Genomic DNA, 12,969 nt, shown 5'->3' on the forward strand with positions numbered 1-12,969 from the left:
AAAAAAATACATTTTTTAAAAACAGCTTGGTTGGGAAAAGGAAGTTATAAAACGAATTTACAACGAAAAATAAAAGTTTTTAGAGCTACATTTACAGCGCTATACAAATTTGCAGTTGGCGCTCGCGGGCGCTGTGGAAAAGTGGCCACTATTTGTCACGTGGTACTTGTGCTCTTTGGAAGCTTCCTATGGTCTCCAAAAATTTCTTATTCATCGTTGTTTCAAGTGCAACAAAAAACAAAGAATAATAAGTAACTTTTAGAGCCCAAAAGAAAACCCTTGAAAAAGCGCAGGCAGATCTGATAGACCTGTGCGCCAATCAGATAACGGTGGCGCCGCGGAGCAGACGAACTTGCGCGGCGGCGGCAGCAGCAACGTGAAGAAACGCGTTGAACCGGCGGCGCCCCACGCTCGGCGTGCGGTGGCAACGTGACTTTGAGGTGGCAATGGCATCGCGCAACGGCGCTAACTGCAAACTTGTTTTGCGCCGTAAATACAGCTCTAAAAATGTTTTCTCTTCGTTGTAAATTCGGTTTGTAACATTCGTTTTCCATCTAGTCTGTTTAAAAAAGAAATTTTTTTCCTTTACATGTGTCCTTTAAAGGCAGACACCTGTTTTTGTTTCTCAGGTAGTTTCCATTGCGTTAAATCCCCAGTGCGCAAACTTGTCAAAAAGAGAAAAGAAAAGGGGTAGTAAAAAAAGGTAAGTTGCTCGAGGCATGCGTGATATCTTGCGTTGGACACATGAGGGCGCCACCGCGGTGGTAAATAAACAGACGACGAAGACGATGCCTGACTGGGCCAGTCAGTGCGGTCTACGTCCTCGATTTGGAATGTTGTCCCTGACCTTGACTCCGGCAGCGTGCCTGGCGTGGATTATCACAGCATGTTAGTAAGAACAGTGTACCCTCTAACATAAGGTAACAGAGTTTTAGCCCATATATTTAGGCTCCTTCATATTAGAGTGAAACCCAAAATCGTCCAATATTTACATCCCAAGAGTTTCTAAGAAATTGGGTTAAATCCTGTTTATCCCTTTATTTAAAAAAGTTTGTCAACTTTCACAAGTTATTTATTAGATGAAGATGTGAATATCAGGAGCAATCCTGGAAATTTCAGAAATGTCTCCTCAATCAGTCATTTGATATTTAGTAAGCTCTTGTAATTTCTAAAACTGCACACGCTCATTCACTTTATAATCGGTTATCGTGCACCTGAAGTGGAACCTGCGATGTTGAGAGGAAAGTCTCCCCCGTCAAAATATGTTCAGGAACCACAGGTTTAGGTGGGATGACTATTCTCCAGCTGCAGAATATTTTATGTATACAAACGAATATATACAAACAAATATTTTATGTATACAGACTAGCGTCATGAGTTACAATAAACTCTTTTGATCACGCACTGTGTTGAGTCGCTTCTTGGGGAGCGAGCAAAACACGACCCGATCAGGCGTCGATTGGGTGACGACCCACATAATCCGGCGCCCAACGTCGGCTTGCGTGGATCGGGATGTCGCCGGAGGAAAAACCAGTGGGAGGGTTCAATTCGATTTGTCTCGTTTGAGTGTTCCCCCGAAAGGGAGGGCTTGCAGGCAGTGCTTGACCATTACGGGGCGCCATTTGCGTCGTCTAGTCTTGATCTTGGAAGTGCGGCGATATTAAGCACCGCATCGCCACTGGTGACTCGGCGCCGGTCTACTTGCACACCTACCGGATTATTTTTTTTCAGCGCAAGGAGATGGAGCAGCAGGTGCAGAATTGGACCGAAAAAGACATTGTGGAGAATTCAGAGTCTCCATGGGGTGCCCCGGATCTGCTCGTGCAGAAGCCGGATGGGTCGTATCGTTATGTTGTCGATTATCGAAAACTCAATTCGGTGACCAGAATCAATCCCTACCCGATTCCCAGTACTCAAGAAACATTGTCACAGCTTGCATCAGCCAAGTATTTCACTGTTGTAGATCTCGCATCGGGGTTCTGGCAGATGGAAATGGATCCGGCTGATGATGACAAAACGGTTTCAACACCTTGGCCGGTCACTACCAGTGGAAGAGAATGCCCATGGGGCTCGCGAAGAGTCCCACGGTGTGGCAGAGGACCGTAGATGTCATTTGGACCGGACTGTTAGGCAAGCTGTGCTTCGTCTGTATGGACAACACCAAAATCTACAGTAACAGACGTCGAGAAGGTGTTTGAGTGCTTGATCGGAGCGGGGCTGAAGCTCAAGCCCTCCAAGTGTCAATTTCTTCAAAAGAAGGTGAGGTACCTTGGCCGTATTGTGTGCTCCGGTGGTGTCGGACCCAACCGCTCAAAGTTACCCTGCACTCGGGACTTCCCAGTGCCTACGGGCATGCGCAAGGTGAGGGAGTTTCTCGGTCTCATCGGGTACTATCGGAAGCATGTCGAGAATTTCGCAAAAGTGGCCAAACCTTTGACTGCCTTGACGGCCAAACATATTGGATTCGAATAGACCTCGGAGGCAGAAAATTACCTTCCTAGAGCTCAAAAAACAAACTGGTAACTACCGCTCTCTTGAGACATCCAGAGTTTAATCAACCGTTCGTGCTTGCAACTGATGCTTCAAAGTTTGCCGCCTATGCCCGCCTAGGACATGGTGACGGCAGAGCTGGAGGAGTTTCTTGCGGGAGACCGTCCGCCCTCCAATGACTCAAGCCCCCAGAGTCCGAGCCTTAAGGGAGGGGAGTTGTGGAGATCCTCTCCCCATTTCCCCGTTACCTGCGACCTTCCCACCCCCGTCCTGTCGGGGAATGTTCGGAGCTATCAAGGAAGGACGTGGCAAGCACCCCCTCACCCAGCGCTGACGTCGGATGGCTAGCTTACGGCAAGGTGCCCGATTGGACAGTTGGAGGGACAAAGCTAGGAAGGCCTTAAAAAAGGAAGCGGGACAAAGGGAGGCTCTCTCTTGCTGCTGACTTTAGGGCAACGAGTGCAACAAGTCACGGAGGCGAGCGATACAACAACGATGACATACAAACGACGAGCGACGTCAGTTACAGTACACTATTTTGATCACGCACTGCGTTGAGCGACTTCTTGGAGAGCGAGCGAAGCACGACCCGATCGGGCGTCGATTGGGTGACAACCCACACTGCTTTGGCCAGTTGATGTGCTGGTCTGTTCATCACCGGCATCGTCTAAATTTCCAGACAATCTCGGTGCTGCCTGACACCAAAAGTCCCAAAAAAACTTGGCAAAATAATAGTATGGCGAATATTGCTATAAGACAGAGCCACAGTTTTCTACTCATGACGAGATCACTTGATCATCATGCCTTCCACAAGCCTTCGTGCCACGATTGCACAGTACCATGGCACTTGCACTGCCCGTGTCCACCTCTAACACCTCTCATTAGCGTGTCAAGCTTCACCACTTTGCACCGGAGTTCTTGGAGCAGCGGCTGACCTGGGGGAGTGCATGCGTGATAGGTACAGAAATTATGTTAAGGATTGTTACAGGCAAATTAATCTCCAATTAAAAAAAAGATAAACAACCAAGAAAGAGAGAGAAAAAAAGTCTATATTTGAAAAAATATGGTAGTCAGGGTAGCTGCCCTGCAGCTGTTGATGAAAAGAACAGTGAACTTTGACTTCGCTCTAGTTCCAGGGCCGCTAATGAGCAGTGTTGCTTTAAAACACGCGTGCAGGTTTTTACAATATTTGTGGGTGATTGTTTTCGCAGTTTATGATAATAGTAGAGTTTGGTAGGATCATAAAACTTGGGGGACATGTTTATATTTACAGACGTGCTAGTTATAATGACAGGCTAAATAAACTACTGAGTGTAAAATGAAGAGGGGACGAGGGGCACTTTATCTAAACAGAAGTGTTGCGATAAGATTTTAATTTTTTTCAGCCATTTAAATACCCATTGTAAACAAAACCTATTCTGACCAGAGCCTTCTTTCTAAAAAGAAGGCCGTGTACCTTTTGATTCCTATCTATTATCATCACAAAAGGTAATCAGTAATAAGCCCCAGCATCAGAAAGGAATTCTCAATCATTATCATACATAGACTCATTAATTTCAAGTCCAGAAAGCAAAAGTTTTGCTTGAATTATCAGGAATCCATTTAAATATGATGCAAGATAAAATTATCATTTGGCATATGAATGGCTACAAATGCAAATCAGACGCTCACGATTTCTTCTACATAGGCCCGCTGATCATAAGCGTATGCCAAACAACATTTGTGAAATGTATGACATAAGTTTGTTTATCCCTTAAAACTGTTGTTTATTGTGGACTGTTTGACAGCACATGACAACAGTCCATGGCTGTCAAAGTGGATGGCCTACCACGTCCTCCAGGCCGTGGCCGCACCACGGTACGTCTTCATGACATTCCTCGCGCGACGACAACTTAGCGGCACGCCGCTGATGTTCACCAAGACCATGCTGGTCGAAGGTGGACAAGGTCGAGGCGTACGCGCCTCTTCCATGAGAATAACGCCCTCCGACTTGTACCTCGCTGGTATGTTCGGAAATGTATTCGTGTCAGGCACTCCTGACTACAAGAACTGTGGCTGCGCCCTTTATGAGCAATTCCTCTTTTTATCAAAAGTCGAAATGTATGCGACCTCTAACGAGCGCACGGCCCCGCCCAACCTGTCTGGTTAGCACCGGACGTAAAACTTCCAAGCCCAAGTAACAAGTAAAGTAACAAGGTGGCAGTAGAGTATCAGAAAAAGCACTACAGCCACCTGAAAAAGATGAAGCACCAACCACTCTCAAAAGACCAAGAAAAAGGCTTTAGCTGCTAAACTAAAGGAAGGCATCCCTGCCCAAAAGGTCTTGGTAGGTGCACATGCTTTTGGTGGCAGTAAGTTGGGCAGGCATCATCTGCTCAGAATGAAGGGCATCGGCAACATTTCTGTAGCACGAAAATCAAACCAAGGAGCGACGACACAAAGATCAATTTGTAAGTGTCGAGATGTGGGTGGAGGAACTAAACAGGCAACCAGATTCCCCTGTGCTGTACTTTTAACAGCAGACGCAAAAGGACACCTGTGACTTTGAGCTTGCCCTGATGACTGCCCCTCAGAAAGACCTTCTTGCTAAGCTTGGTTCAAAGTTCCTGTGCATTGATTCCACTCACGGAACATACGGTCACAATTCACAGCTTACGACATTCATGACAGTTACAGAAGACCAATCAGGAATGCCATATGCATATATGATTTCCAAAAGGTTGACGCCCAAACTATGATCTGCTTTTTGGGGCCATTAAGAAAACAATTGGTAAACTTGAATCCAAGGCCTTCATGTCCAACGACGCTCCCGCAAATGGCAACGCATGGGAGCATGTGATGGGCCCTGATAAAAATCGGATGCTCTGCGCCTGGCATGTGAAACGCAGCTGGAAAGGAAAATTTCAGAAAGTCACCAATGAGGAAATTCGAAAAACTTTTCAAGACCAGTTACTACTGAGAGAAATTGCAGCAATGAGGTTGAATTCCAAAAGGCTTACCCACACTTTCTCAATCAGAAACTGGGTAAGGAAGGTGAGGATTTTCTTAAGTACTTTAGGAGTCATTATGCCGGAAGAGCAAATCAGTGGGTGCACTGTTTCAGAAAAGGCATTCCATTCACCACTAACAACCATCTGGGCCGGTTTTTTTCGAAGCGATGGTAAACGTATTTTGCTAAACCACGGTGCCTAGGAAGGAAAAAGTACCTAGGTACTGTAATAAACGGCTGGATATAGAACAATAATTATTTTTGATTGGGCAGTAAGATGCGTCATCTATCGGTGAAACAAGCCAGTCATTTTGTTTATACTCTTTTTCCACTGGTTGTTATCGATCTAGTATGGTATTTTAAGTCAAAATATAGTAATGTTGTACTTGAAGACCAATTTATTTGCTTCATATGGTACGAAGAAATTTTAGCTACTATGCTAGAGTTTGTCGACGAATATTCAAAGATGTAAAAAACATTTCCTTCAATATGTTTCGCCATAAACAACGCATAACTTTCCCATGTGCCTTCCAGTCTGGCAAAGCCGGTGCCGTAGTCTCGTTTTTGTTCCTTGCGAAGCACGTTTCTGCGATTCCTGCTGATCTCAACTGTTTCCCCTCTCTTCGGTTTGCCCAACCGATCCACCAATTAGCCCACTGACCGACTGCGGACTTACTAACAAATGATTTGTGGACCTATTTGTACTTCGATAACGGAAACAATGTCGAACGGGACGAGGCGTCGACGTCGATGAGACCGCGCGTACACGCAGTACGCTGTCGTCATGCTGGGACGACAGCGTGTGTTCCGGGACCACCTCGATCCGCTGGAAGAATTCGACGAGGATGCGCTGCAGCAACGATTCCGGTTTGGTCGCGCGGGAATTAAGTTTCTCGCGGAGACGCTGCGCCCGGACTTGGAGCGGTCGACGCGTCGCAGCTGCGCCCTGTCAACAGGGCAGCAGGTGATCGTCGCTCTGCAATTCTACGCCACAGGCAACTTCCTCATTACTGCAGGCGACTACGTCCACGTGCAGGTCTCTAATGCTTCATGGTCCGTGAGGCAGGTCACCGCAGCTCAGTCACGTCGTGCAAGGGGCTTGATACGGTAAAAAGTTTCCGAGCGTTCCGAGTCAAAAAAAAAAAAAAGTCGAATTGTGTTGAGTTTGTTCATGAGTAAAGCTATACGCACTAAGCTGTGCAACTCTGCCGGAAAGGGCTATATGCACTACGCGAAGCTCGTATAAAACAAACAGTTACAATGTGTTTTCTAAGCGGTGGCATAGTATAGTGGATTCGACTTCCGGCTGCCGAGCAGATCGGACGTACTTATCATGAGCTCCGTCGGAGCGGTATCAGCGGCCCTTTCCGGCCGCGGAAGCAGGAACGCTGACTCTGCATCGCAGGACTACGAAGTGATAATGCCTACGCTGCCTACTGGCTCGTCTGTCCAGAACACGATTTTTTTACACGCCGATGTGCGAGCCCGGCCCTACCGCCTGGAACATTTCCGAGACGCCTTGGCCCGTGCGGCACTTCTCCCTGAAGTGCTCGCCTTGGGGGCGTACCAGTACAACCACGTGTGGGCTGTTACCTTCAGGAGCGCCGAGGGCAAGAAGAAGTTGCTCGCAACCGACGGCTTCACAGTCAAGGAAGGCCGCTGTGTCGTGGTGGACCCGAATAATCAGGACACGCGACTCAAGCTCCACTGGCTGCTGCACCACGTCCAAGATGAAGAAGTGCGTGTGGCCCTGGCGCCCTTTGGGAAGGTGACGGGGATCACAAGAGACAAGTGGCACGTGCCAGGCTGTATGGACATGGGGTCGACAACACGCTCGGTGACCCTCAAGCTGGCAGCCGGCGTCACGGTGGAGGACATCCCTCACCAGCTGCGCATCGCTGGTGACCTGGTGTTGGTGGTGGTGCCGGGCAGGGCGCCGCTTTGCCTTCGGTGTAAGGGCAAGGGCCATATACGCCGGGAGTGCAGAGTACCACGCTGTGCGTCCTGCAGACGTTTCGGCCACAGTGAGAGCCAATGCGTCCGCACTTACGCGAGCGTCGCAGGGCCCGTGAGGAGCGACGATATTTCGGAGCACCTCATGGACGTGGCTGACGCCGAGGAAGCTGCCAGCGGAGGAGCGAGTCAGCTACCCGAGCAGGCACCAGCACTCCTTGGCCCTTTAGGGAGCAGTGACGAAAGCCGAAGCGACGGTGACCGCAGTAGGCTACCTGCGGGGACGTCGGTGGGCGGTGCACCGAGTGTGGAAAACGTCGGCTTGGCGAACTCTTCAGCTATCGAGACGCCGCATACTGACAAGGTTGAACCTAAGGACGTCGAGACAGAGGTCCCCATGGCCCCGGTCCCCAAGCGGGCCCGTGAACTTAGTGAAAAAGTCAGCCAGAACTCCGGAGCGGCTGCCCCCGATGAGCCGCCACGAAGGCGCCTCTGACGCGGCGGTCAAGCCTGAGACCCAAGCCCAACATACCACCGGACCGAAGTCCGATGGTGACGCCGCCCACGCAGTAGTGAGGCCTCGCGCTCTGCAAGGCACTCGGAACTCTAGAGGGACGTAAACACGACGTGGCCGACACGGAGACCTCCTGTAGCGCCTTGGACTTTTCGGCTGGCGAAAATGGCCGGCCAGCGCTTCGGGACAGTGAGTCGTTAGGCGTCTCTCAAAGAGCCGAGGTGAGCACCAAGCAGCTCCGTTCTACTCGCTCAGAAAGGGAAGGCAATCTCGATACAGCCCTACGTGTCGCCACACTGAATGTACGGGGCCTGGCGGCCAGGCGCAGGCAGTACCAACTTAGCCGCCTTTTTCTGGATAACGACCTTGACGTAGTGGCTGTGCAAGAGACGAAAGTAGAGAGCGAAGAGCAAACGAGCCGTATGCTTCAGCCTTTCAGCGCTCGCTATAATGTATGTGTATGCCACTCCGTTGGTAGATCTGGCGGTTGTGCTTTATTTTTGCGCAATTCCGTAGGTATTGTGGTAGAGTCTGTTGTTTGTACGAATGGGCGTTTGATTGTATGCGATTTTTCCTTTTCCGGTAAGCAATGGCGTATAATATGTGTCTACGTGCCAAATCAGCAAAGTGAACGTGGTATTTTTTTTGAACAAGTTGCCTCCTATCTTAACTCTGATAAACTTATTATCTTCCTGGGGGATTTTAACTGTGTGTGCGTTCCAGAAGATAGAGTACAGCAGTTGCCGATACGTGATCAGAGCGCGATGTTATTGAATACCTTAGTGCAAGAATGTAACTTAGAGGACGTTGGGTGGGTTCTGTCGAAAAGTAATGTACCCCAGTTCACGCATCACCAACGCGCAAGCCACGCCAGGCTTGATAGGGCTTATATATCAGCAGAACTTGTCCCACTCTGCCAGAACTATGACGTTAAACATGTATCTTTCAGTGATCACAGCTTGGTAATGTTCACGCTAGGAACTAAAAAAAATACAAAGGCCTTTAACTGGGATTTATGGAAATTTAATGATAAGCTTTTGAAAGATGAGGCCTTCATGAGCGGAGTGAAGGAAAGCACACAAAAGCTGCTGGAGGCTGAGACTGGAAGCTTTAGAACATTGTGGGAGCTATTTAAGGAAGAAGTAAAAATTAATGCGATAGAACGGGCGAGTTTTTTGAAAAGGCAAGAAAGGGCAAAAGAAAAAGAACTGCAATGTCAGCTCCAGTTTCTGCTATGTATGGAGAGCGCTCAACCGGGACAGTTTACGAAAGAAATTAGCGAAGTCAAGAGCAAACTAGAGCTTATCGATGCAGATAACTACCGAGGAGCTGTGATAAGAGCTCGAGCCGAACGATTGTGGGCGGGAGAAACACCGACTAAGCGCTCACTGAGTGATGAAAAAAAATATGCAATACAAAACGAAATAAAAGAGATACAATACGGCAGCGAAATCATGCGTGATAAAAAGATTATTAAACGTGCTTTCTTTGAATATTATCGAGATCTTTTAGGGCACAAAATGAGTGTTGAAGGTGGTTTTGAAAAAGAGTTTTTACCGTTAATGCCACAATTAAATGAAGAGGTTAAGACAGCCCTCGAAGTGCCGATAAGTGTGCTAGAAATAAAAAGAGCTATTGATGATCTAAACACAGGAAAGTCTCCCGGACCCGATGGCTTGGGAGCAGCTTTCTACAAGGCTTTTAAAGAACCTATGGCTGAGGCTCTACACCGTGTGCTACTAGAAGCGTACGAGCTAAAAGAAATGCCACCATCTTTCCGGAGAACCCATACCATTTTGATTACCAAAACTGAAGACCCTGTAAAACAATTATCGGTTAAGTCATATCGCCCAATAAGCCTTACCAACGTAGATTATAAGATTTTTATGAAAATTTTGGCGAGAAGAATGCAAACTATAATAACATCCACTGTTGGGCCTCACCAAACCTGTGGCATTAAAGGGCGCACAATCTTTACAAATATTCACGTGGCCAGAAGTATTTTAGAGTGCTGTGACGCTTTCGGCGGTAGAGTGGCCATGCTGCAACTGGATTTAGAAAAGGCCTTTGATAGGGTAGCGCACGATATACGTTTTTCGATATTGGAACACGTGAATGTAGGTTCAGTTATTTTAGATGGTGTAAAAATGTCCTATGAAAAGTGCTTTACAAGCCTAATCGTCAATAAGGAAGTGAGTGAAAAATTGGAAGTTCGCTCCTCGGTCCGACAGGGATGCCCTTTATCTCCTCTGTTGTTCGCCATTTATCTCGAGCCATTTTGTTTAAAGATCCTTCATAGTCAAAGGATACGTGGTTTTAGGCTGGTTTCAAGTGAAGTCAAGCTCCTTTCTTACGCAGACGATATAGCTGTGTTTTGTAAGGATACAGAAAGTGTTAGTGAGGTTGTGAAAGAAACTGCCTTGTTTTGTAAGATGGCAGGTAGTGCCATAAATTGGAAAAAATGCGTTGGATTCTGGCACGGTTGTTGGGAATCCACGCCAGCTATTTTTGAAAACATTCACTTTACTGTTTTTCCGCCCAAGTACCTTGGCGTGCCACTAGAACATTATCGTGACACCGGAGACTATTGGAGGGAGCAGACGGAGCAAGTACGGGCAAAAACAGCAAAGTGGGGTGGTAAAGATCTTTCAATGTTTGCGCGGTCATTAGTTTGCAACTTGTTTATTGTGGCAAAAGTATGGTATGTGCTACAAGTGCTGTCGATGTCGAGAGTGAATGTTCAGAGGTTACATAGGGTGTTTGCGGTTTTCATATGGGGTTCGGGTTGGGAGCGGAGCAGTCGTACTAATTTGTTTCGTTCTGCGCGAAATGGTGGGATTGGGCTTGTTCATTTGTTTCTTCGCCAGGTGGTTTCTCGTTTTATTTTTCTTCGGGATCAAAAAGATGATTTCTTGCGAACTGTTCTGCAGGTCAGGCTGTGTCATGCATTACCTGAGTTTGTTGTATCTACTAGTACCTTTCAACGTGTGGGACTACGTGGTTTTTTGCATGAAGTGGTCAGAGCCTTTCAGTTTTGAAAAGTACGGTTTTCATTGGAGTATTTAAGTGTTGTCGATCGGAAGCGCTTATTTAAAGATCTGGTTGACACTGTGCTGCCAATACCTTTGTACCGCTCCTTATATTGTGAAGGCCCAGGAAAAGATGTTTTAAAAAGGGTTAAAAGAATGCCGGTTAGGCCAACTGTGAAGACCTTCTTTTTCCAGCTACACAGTGGCACCCTTCCTGTTAAGCCCTGGCTGCAGGAAAAAGGCCTTTTTGTGCCATGGTCTATTAACTGTCTCTTATGTCGAAAACCCGAAACTGTAGAACATATTTTCCTGGACTGTTGGGATGCTGTTTTTTTGTGGGACATTCTGCAACGTACCCTGAAGAAGGACCTACCATTAACAAATTATGGTATTCGATTCCTATCTGTCGACAACGAAGGGGGTGTGCCTTACGACATGTTTATGCTGTTGGGCCTCCACAGCCTATGGAGGACTAGGATGGCTGTACGAAATGCTGATGTTAACCCCCGTCAAGCAAGGGAATATTTAATTGAGAGTGCTATTTATGTAAGGGAAGTGTATGAAACGCTGACCGAAAAGCCTGAGTGGGTGCCTATACTGGACAGGCTGGTATCGATGAAGCAATTTTAAACTTAGTCGCAGTCCAAGGACTATCTAGTTGCTCTAGGTTGTCATTGTTGGGAATGTTTTTCGTACTGTCTGTTGAAATAAAGGTAGTAAAGACAAAAAAAAAAGTGGCATAGCATAGTGGTAAGGTGTCTGCTTCATACGCAAGTGGACGCGGGTTCAATCCGCGCTGTGGGCCTACTTTTTTTTTCCTCAAACATTTTGTTTTGTCGAGGCATTTCGCAATATTTACGAAAATTCTTTTTTTACGATCAACACTGAAAACAGAGAAAAAAAACAAATGTTGTCGACGAAACTTAGCAGAAATGTGCATGCTAGGGTATTGTGCTGTAACTTGAGAATAAATTGACAATGCAGGTGGCCTGACGTCGCAGAGGCGTTGCAGGAGCAGTTCTTTGAGGTAGCCCCCTTGTGTCGTGGGTGCTGTTGATGGCACCCACATTCGAATCCAGGGACCGTGCGCGTGCACGAGGAGGTGAACCGCCACTTGTACCATTTCATCAACGTACAGGTTGACGCATCCAGCCGCATATGTAACGTGGTTGGGCCAGGAAGCACGCACGACTCCCGGGTTTTCACCGAGAGCACACTACCAATCAAGCTGGCCGATGGCGTCTACGATGGCCTATTGCTCGGTGACAGCAGCTACACCTGCCAGCCGTGGCTGATGACGCCCTTCCCGTCGCCATCATCGGCAGCAGAAGTCAGGTACAACACGGCACACACCACGACAAGGAGTATTGTTGAAAGGTAAGACGAGGTCAAGCATCATGGTGAGTTACTGGGCTGCTATACTGAAAGGAATGCCACTAGACAATGTTTTGTTGTCATAGCACAGAAGACACTGTTAATTGTAAGGCTCCTACGTACAGTTTTGTGTTTTCTAGCACAAGCATGAAACAGTGGTTGCACGGAAGAGAGAAAAAAGAAAATAATATCCTAAGAATATATATTTATTTATTGTACTTTTCCAGTGCCCCCATACAGCCCGGGGGCCTGCGTGAGGGTGCACCATAGACAGATATATCCAGTGTTGCATAAAAAGCAGATACACAAAACGCATGCATAGTATCAAGAAACAAAAACGTGAAATATTCTCCAACATATTTTTTGGAGAACTTATCACATTGTTTGTTCGTTAGGGGCAGGATTTGTTACATACGCGTGAAAGACAATATTTTGGTTCAACCTGGATACAGAAGAGCAAAAAGACACAAATGCAAAGCCGTCTTTTTTTTTTTTTTTTCCGGCCCCACCTTTACGGAAATAGCACGCCTACCTGTCATACATTCTAAAATACTCCACACTGCTGGGACTGACCGTAAATATGTAACAAATTGCACCGGGCTCGGGTTGCTATAGGGAAG

The 12,969-nt window shown here is 47.1% G+C and overlaps 1 pseudogene; it reads left to right on the plus strand.

Annotated features, from left to right (window-relative positions):
- Positions 1-4,309: 4,309 nt before the first annotated feature.
- LOC120839816 lies at positions 4,310-8,201 on the plus strand (annotated as a pseudogene).
- The last annotated feature ends 4,768 nt before the right edge of the window (positions 8,202-12,969 follow it).

The sequence above is a fragment of the Ixodes scapularis genome, unplaced genomic scaffold (assembly GCF_016920785.2).
Source record: "Ixodes scapularis isolate PalLabHiFi unplaced genomic scaffold, ASM1692078v2 ptg000105l_1___fragment_1__unscaffolded, whole genome shotgun sequence".
Lineage (NCBI taxonomy): Eukaryota > Metazoa > Arthropoda > Arachnida > Ixodida > Ixodidae > Ixodes > Ixodes scapularis.